The sequence below is a fragment of the Limulus polyphemus genome, unplaced genomic scaffold, assembly GCF_000517525.1.
Source record: "Limulus polyphemus unplaced genomic scaffold, Limulus_polyphemus-2.1.2 Scaffold1978, whole genome shotgun sequence".
NCBI classification, from domain to species: Eukaryota; Metazoa; Arthropoda; class Merostomata; order Xiphosura; family Limulidae; genus Limulus; species Limulus polyphemus.
This window is the reverse complement of record NW_013667588.1, coordinates 109,755-118,756: the sequence shown is the minus strand read 5'-3', so window position 1 is coordinate 118,756 and position 9,002 is coordinate 109,755. Positions and strand designations below refer to the sequence as shown.

Here is a 9,002-nt window from a genome sequence, read left to right as displayed (position 1 = left end):
TATCATAGACTGACTATATATCGGCTTTAATTTAACTACTAAATCCAAAGTACAAACTAACTACTAAATTTAAAGTATCATTTAACTCGGTTTCAGACCATTTGTGATTTTAATACGTAACAGTATAAATTGTTAAAAAGTAATTTGTAAAACCACCATTTCTCAATATTTACAAACCTTAGCTTCTTAATGACGAAATCGAATTTATATTGTCTTTGATTTTTATGTCATTTATGCATAAGAAAAGAAAAGCACATGAAATAACTAAAACTTTGTTTTACATGTAATGTTTATGAGGGTCTGTATTGATAGAGAAATTGTTTCCCTATCGTATGTCAAGCTATTTGTTTTTCGTTTTAAGAAAATTATTTATAGTGGTATTAAGTATTCATGAATACATAGTACTTAAGGCGACTTTGTATGACATCAGTATATTTGCTTATAACAGCCATTGAAACTGGTTCAGAATGCAGATTCAGTGTGAAACCTCAACAACTATCAATACATAAGCTTTGTTTGAACATATTATATTTATTGTTAAGCACAAAGATATACACTGAACTTCCTGAGACCCCAGAGGGCAATTGATTATTAACGTGTGAAATGCAAACTCACGACTTTCATTTTTCTCTGATCTTTGAGGTACCTAATTTTTCAGCAACAACAAAAAAGGTCTTCAGAGAAAATTACCAAGATAATCATTTCTTTTAAGTTTAGAAGATTTGCGATATCCTTTCTTTTAGAAAACTCTTTCGGCCGTTTAAAGGTTATTGATTGTTTCATTTATTATACATTAAGTTTATAAGAAGACGTTTTTTTTTCTAATATAGTTTGTTTGTTTTAAATTTCCAGCTCCTGTCCAATAGTTACTGATGGTCTTGACCAAAACTGAGGCTGCTGTGCTGAAACTGGTGACTACCTAAGAGTTTGGTAGAAACACCCTACATGACGCCAGTGAACCTCAGTAATCTGCATTTCCCTTCCTCTGGGATTGATCTTTCAGATTTACCATTTGTTATAGTGGTCTGGGCTCACCAAATATGAGCAGATTTTCTTAAGTTAGTGGTTACAGGCTGATTGATGGACTGTCATGGACCTTCGCAACATCAGCAAAAGCCTTATGTACATGTATCGTGTACAACAATTTCTCTCCACCAGCAAACTTTCTCTCTAGGTCGTGAGTACTTCTACATCCATAAAATTTCTCTTTTTTCATACGTAATATTCCTTTAAACTCAAGATATCAAGCAAAAGCTAGTTATTGCATTGTCATTTCAGAAATTCCACAATAACCCCTAATGTGACAGCACCAAAATTTCCCCTTCCTAGCTAATTTGGTTTTTTCAAACAAGGACTACCAATTTCTCGGCAAGTATCAAATAAACAGATTAATTAATAACTTCAAATTCATTCATAAAATAAGGAGAGATTCTGAATTCGATTACTTAACCAAGTCTTCCTAGTGTGCACATAAAATAATGAAACTGGACAATGTTGGTAAAAATGAAAACAAACTTTGTTATTTGATCTTAAAGTAAGTATTTACTCGACAATTTCCTAGTCGAGCTTGCTGAAGAAAGCATGCCTGAATTTTATAGGTACATTTGCTTTCTTTGTCCAGTAGACAACATCATCTCATTACCTTTGTTTTCTCATAGCATTGAGCCGACAGAGGATATTACAATGCTAATCCTTTCAATCCAGATGATATATTTTACTACAAAATCCTTTAGGGCAAAATAGAGATTAGCTACTATAAAGACCAGAGAAACAAAGCAACTGGAATAAAGCAATTGTAACGACTTTCTGATTCATGTTTTACCATCATTACAGCTTGAAAATGAAATAATGAATGATTTTTTAAATTCCCATATCACTAAAACAGATATGTTTGCATATCACATCTTTCGATATCTCGTATCTCTCATAATTTAAATAAACTAAATTAACTTACCTTTTTAGAAGAATTTCTATTGCTGATGAGTTTAAATATAATTCATGTTTGGATTTATTAATATCCAGACTTTCGTTTGTTCTGACATCATGAAAAACTAACAGAAGTAGACAAATGGAATTCAGATGCTCTTTTACATGCTGTTTTAAATGATATGGGGTTGAACTTTGTCCACATCAAGCGTATTATATCGTTAAACAATCTAAGTGTATTGAATTTGTATAAGTATATATCTTGTAAATATTTTTTATTTGATTTCTTAGCATATAATTGCTTTTACCATAAATGTCAGACTGACATGAAATAATAACTTAGATACATCAAAACTCACTTTACGAGGGGCGTACACTCCATTTAGGAAACATTTTAAAATATTACTGAATAATGAAGGATGAAAACCATTTTTACAAGAGATTTTTACACCTTCTATTTCTTTATGAAAATAATGATAGTTACTGGCGATGTAATAAACTCTAAAGAATAAAATAATTTTCAACGTATGCTTATATATACGAAGTATAATACTATTAAAATGGTTTATGATACGTTCCTATTTCAAAATGATCTCCAGAGTTATTAATTAATATCTAAGAAAATACAAGTTTGAGTTGTTTTCTTCAATTGTAAATTTAATACAAGGATGTTGTTTATACACATATTTCAATAATGAATTAACTTGCTCTGTTTCTTTATGTATAACGAGGATATCATCAACATATTAATGTTATCTAACAGGTTCAATCTCTCAGAACAGTTACTCAATCACTGGTTTTCTGGATAACATGGTTTAAGCTGTGTTAAAAAAAAATCAGGTCAATAATAAATACTACAGATAGAAGAAAGGTTTGACTATGGAATCTCCATTATTATCGATATTGTGTGATTTGTACATTAATAAATCTGAAACTGAAAGTGCAGCTTTAATTAAGTAAGTTTGACACCAGAAATCTGAATTAGATATGTTGGTGACACTTTCATGATATGGCGACATGGTAAAGAAGCTTTACCAGTTTGCTATTATCTAAGTAGTTTGGGAATTTCTCTTAAGTTCAATTACAAAATAGAAGTAAATTATAGTTTACCTTTTTAAGACGTACAAGGTAAATAAAATTTTAAAAAAGTTGAGACAAATAATCATTTCCCTTCTACACCCTGAAAAATCTTGTAAATGACCAAAATCTGAGCTAGACTTATTTTCTCTCCCTCACACACAAATCATGTTCAAGGAAGGCCATTAGATGGAATATTATCCTCTATCATCAGTAACTGACAAAGGACCCACTGAGCTTTTCATATGGAGATGAATACCTAGATCCAGCAAAAACATATCTTTATGTGAAAGCAAAGATTACTAAAATTGATAAAACCGGCATAAATAAAGACGAAGGTAAGTCTGTGCTTGTCAATCTGTTTCTTCTTTCTCTATATTCTCAATATGGTGTACATCTGAATGACAAACACATTTCATCATCTCACAATATTTATGCCTATAAATAATATATATAAACTCTACTGAGTTATAGTGGAGAAGCTATGTGGGCAAAGGACACAGCGAGTAGTTTTTACAATCTTGACTTTGATAATGGTGAGAATGATGGAGGCAAAGACTGACAGGTAGATATATGTGGTAGCCAGATCGTCAACGTGACTGGCCATCTACATTTAGACATCTTTTTGCAAAATAATTTCTTGCCCAGTGGTGTACGTTTAAAACTTCGTTTAATATGAAGTAAAGAGGCATTTTGTATTATGTCAAGTGAAGAATCCGGATTAAAGGTTGCTCTACAACATGTTTCTATCTACGTTAGGAAAGTCAGAACCAGTCAATCAGTCATTCTGTCGCATGTTAAGGCCTTTCAGAAAGTAATGGCTAAATATTCTTTGATGTATTTAGAGTGCAAATCGTTTTAAATTTCTCGGGGAAACACACAAGCATCTATTGATAATGAATTTCTAGGTCAAGTGCCTACACGTCTTGTTATAGGATGTGTTGATAACGATGCATTTAACGGATCTTGAAAGAAAAACCCGTTCAACTTCAAATATTACAATATAAATTTTGTGTCACTCAACGTGGATGGAAAATAGATTCCCGCTCTACCTTTACAACCAGATTTTGATGTTGAATTGTATACACGAAGCTATGAAACATTATTTAGTAGAACAGGAAAACAATTCCAAGATCAAGGAATTGATATAGGATATGATGAATACTCTTGAGAATATACATTTTTTGTCTTTGGTCTTACACTCGAGCTACCTGATGTAAATTCACACTTTAATTTGGTAAAACATGGACATTTACGGATATAATTACGTTTTGATAGAGTCTTACTGAACACTATAAATGTTCTCACCAATGCTGAATTATATTTCATTTTAGAAATTCATCAGTCTAGAAATATCATAACTGATTTGTAAGAAGCTATGAACACTATAGAGATTTATTCAATACTCTTACAAAATGCGTGTACACGAAAAAACTTGCCAGTGATCAAATACCTGACTATGCAGACAAACTGTTTTACATCATCAACCTGAATCCGAGTCATAAACCGGGATTTCACTGGGCCTCTATCTACTTTGGTTGAAATGAGAATATTTTAATCCATTAGATTTGCCTTCACGTAATCCCATCATTAAAAGATTCACCAAACAGAACTGTAGAATGTGGACTTATAATATAAAAGTACTGCAAGACATTATTCATCTGTGTGCAGACAGTGTTGTATATATTATGCTTGTCACCATTATAAACATGTGTCAAAATGCAAATTGTTAAAAAAATTCAACTCTGACAAGAATATATCAGAATATATATCTGCTCATAATTTTGTTGAAAATCGTTTTGATGCAAATGTTCCTTTCATGGATTGATCATTGACTGCAGTCTAAATAGCCAGATCATTGTTGTGAATTAATATAATAAACATATACACGTTATCCTCATTCAGAATGTTGATATATTATACACTCAGTAGTAAGTGAATATAAAATTACATTCTCTCATACATTTTGGCCTCATCATATATAGAAGATTTACAGAGAAAATCTGATAACTCTTGAATTAATTCATCTTTCTCTTGTGTATCCCAGAGATTCATATCAGTAAATTCATGTAAGATTAAGTTACTAGCTGTATTTCAAGAATGATAGCTTTATCAACTTGAGGTAGTTAGTCCTCACATATAACCAGATACCTTCATCATGATCTAACATGAGACAGTAATAGTGGTCTTGATTGAGGAAAAAGGGTAATTTAGATATATTTCGTATTTTTTATAGTGGTTACAAGGTTGTTCAAATTTACTGAGTCCATATAAAGAGAGAGAAAAAATAATAGGGAAAACATAAAGTTTTACTTCAAAAACGTTTGATATTTATTTGGGAGATTTTTAGAGGCTACATGAATGAAATTTGAAAATGTTCAGAGGAACAAAAAGCATTTTTAATTGTAATATGGAAATAACTTTGCACTCAAAGCAGTCAACATTGTGATTTCATACATTCACATACGAATCTTTAGTAAAAGACTTTTAATCTTTAACTGAAAATTTGCAAAATTTAGTGAAGATACTCAAAATATATTAAAAAGCTATAGTATGGAAACTCTGATGATATTTTGTGATTTACAAGGTCTATCACATCAACCGACCCTATGTGGAAAAACTTAACAGTAGAAATGTATCAGGAGCGTTACATAATCAAATTGGTAACACAAAAGAATTGTGACAATCTATTTCTCATGGTAAAAGCCGTCTTCCCTATACTTGCTTTGTCGGCTTACACTAGTCAATATACACTCCTAAGTTCCAATGTTGTAAACCATTTTTATCCAGATATAGCTTGTAGAGTAGAGGCAGTCCTTGGCCGTGGGTAGGATTCCATTTTGTGACTTCATTCACGTTGCAGTAATCCACACAAGACCTTGTTGATCTGTCCTTTTCTCGCAAGTACAATAGCTTCAGTCTGGTTTGCAAGTTGGAGTAGCCTGGTTAATTCACTTATTATTTTTATATCTCCATTATCAATCTTATGGGATATTTTATTTGTTCAGTCTAAGTATGAGGTTCACTTGAGAACACGTCTTGATATTACATGAGCAATTTATGTAATCTCTGGCAGTGATTAGTTGTAAGTCCTCCTCAGCCCTGGGCATATAGCTCTTATAAGTGAAGTAGTAATTTGTTCGTAGGTAAGGATTTAATATTGGATTTACTACATCTTTCCACAAGGGCAACTACTTCTGATGTTCTTTGATATAGAAGTATTACCTGTACAGCCTCACATCTTGCAATATCCCACTCATAATTTACTAGATTTTATTTTATTGTTTGATTGTATTCATGACCTTAATGATAACATATTTTCTCTTCATATCTACGAAAATTCTACCAACCATTAATCTACCAGGACACGATGGAGTATTTGGTTATATTATGACCCAGTCCTTTGAATACTTTACTTTTTGGTGGTACAATGACTTGTTCTCCTGAATGTGATGGAAAGTCCAATATCTGGTGTAATGATTGTTATATAGTGCACATGGATTTCCTTGTCATAATTGTGAAGCTATTTGAAGTTAGCCTATCTTCATATTCCTGTTTCCAAATTAAGTCAGTTTCTAATATACACTCTTCCTCGATGACCATTACCTACACACATCATAAGCATAGAGAAGTTCCCTAGTATAAGGGTAGCTACTAATTTTTCTCTTGCTGGAACCTTATGTCCTATTCCTATTTATAACATTCACTCTTTTTTTCATATCGTAGCTAGCTGTATTACCAGTTTTGATCAATATACTGCAAGACTACTTATCAATAAACATATGGAATGGTTTCTTTAAAGAATGAAATTCTTATTTCATTTTGGGCAAATGGAATATTCTCAGCTGAATTCCAGCTAATTCCTGATGACTGGTTAGCTCTTGGTTGTTTCTTCAATCTGGAGAGGCTTAAAGATTCATTGATGAAGTATTGTCTCCTTGGTGTTTTAAAAGCTGTTGATTCATCACAGTTCAGCTGTAAAGGCCAGTGCTTATCACATCTATAACAGTTATTACCTTTCTGGTATTCTGTGGAAGTAATTTTTATTCCCTACAAGCTTTCATTTACAACTCTTGGCAAAATGTCCTTTCAACTTACACTTGAAATATTTTTTGTCTTATGGTTTACTTTCCCCCATTCTGTGAGACTAGATGTCCAATTACTCCTTTAATTCTCCTGATGGTGTCTTTAGTTGTTTATCTGCAATTTTATTTGATTCTAGATCCATCACCAACTGCAGAATTTCCTTTAAGGATGTATATCTACTTCACCTTAATCCTCATTCCTCATATACTCGTCTATAATAGTTTCTATAAATTGGTCAAGTGACAACGAATCCATCATTTACAAGGAGTATCTGGGTAAAATGATTGGGCAAGCCTTTAAGTCTTCTGGAAATTCAGCTAAGCTCTTTTCTTTCTTCCATATCCTATTCCAGAACTTTGATCTGTATACTTTCTTCTCATGCAACATTACAAATCTGTTGGATAAGGTGGCTACCAAGTTTTATATCTGTTATGGCTTTCAGCTGAAAGGTTACTTAATGTTGTCAAAGCTGGTAATTTTAAATAGTAGGCAAGATGGCTAGCTGGTTGTTCACTATTCCACCTGTTAATTCTTGAAATTATTTCAATCTGAGTCTTTTATGCAACTCATAGTACCTTTCCATAATAGTCCATTGGTTTCTCAATTGGCTGATGTTGACCTGGCCAGCTGAATTCTGGAATTAGATTTGGTTGTGACATAGCAGGAGTAGTAAGGAAGATTCTGCAGTAATATATAGCTTATTGGTAATGCCATTTGGTGTAGACCAAATAAGTTAGTTCTCCTATTCCATATTTTGTAGTAGATGATATTTTATGTTGGAAATATTGAGTTAATGCAGAAAGAGGTGTAGCTGGAGTAACTTTGTTTCTAAACACTTCATAAAGTATTTCGACCACGTTTTATGTGTTATAGGACAAATTTAATGTCACGTACCCTCTGGCTAACATCTAAATTGAAATGTTACAAATATAGCTTACAAAAGTATGTTCATCATCTAGCACATTTTAATAGAGATTTTTTCTTTTGTTTGTGATTGTACTGTGATTTAAATTCCAAACTGTGTGGGAAAATCTGCAAGATATAAAAAATGACTGTCAAAATTGTTTTCTATATGTATTATGTATTTACAAGACGAGATCATAAATAGTCATTTAGCCTAAAAACAAGATTCTACAATAATTACCCTTCAAATACTTTAAACGTCATTTAGCTTCATTAAAATAAAAAAGATACTCTTTTATCTTGAATAATTTCAAAGTTTGTTTCTGTAATTTGGTGCTAATCACAAAGATGCAGTGAAAGAAGTGTTTTACAAAGACAGACAGTGTTACTATATTTCCATAGGATTGCATGCAGATTTCAATTTATGCTAATGGTTTTCTTTTATATATTTGGCTTTATTACATGTGTCTTACAAAGGGAGATGGTGTCACTAAATGGATTGTGTTACAAAGGTTTTATAGGTGGATGGTCTTATTAGGCATATCGTGTGTGTTTTACACAGGCAAATGGTGTTTCTAGGGGCAGATAGCCCCATAGGATTGCATAAAGATTTCAACTTGTCTCATCTTCTGTTTATATTTTTTATTTATATATTTAACGGTATTACACGTGTTTCTATAAGCGGATATGTCACAAACACATTTAACTTACTACTGAAACGTTTTTTTTCACACCTAATATTTCATCTTTATAAATATTGAACGAGACAGCCGATTGGGTTTTATGATTTAGTACACATTTAACATATTGTAGAAATGTTTTCGGTTTTATAATTGATTTGCATAAATAATTTTTACAATTATCATCCTGAAAAGGACCTTTATTTAAATCTCTAAATATCATGCAATAATTTAACATTCAAGCTTAAAGTTCGATTTGTTTGGATAATGGATTAAATATGCTATTCCTCTACCACTATAACCATGATTTCTATTGTGTATAACAGTTCT

At 31.9% G+C, this 9,002-nt stretch overlaps 1 protein-coding gene across 1 annotated transcript in view; it reads left to right on the top strand.

Annotated features, from left to right (window-relative positions):
* The first annotated feature begins 871 nt into the window (after positions 1-871).
* LOC111087294 overlaps positions 872-9,002 on the top strand; it is a 41,602-nt gene continuing 33,471 nt past the window's right edge. The window contains exon 1 of the mRNA XM_022393465.1: positions 872-1,177. The gene's annotated coding sequence lies outside the window, so the exon portion shown is untranslated. The remainder of the gene's footprint in view (positions 1,178-9,002) is intronic.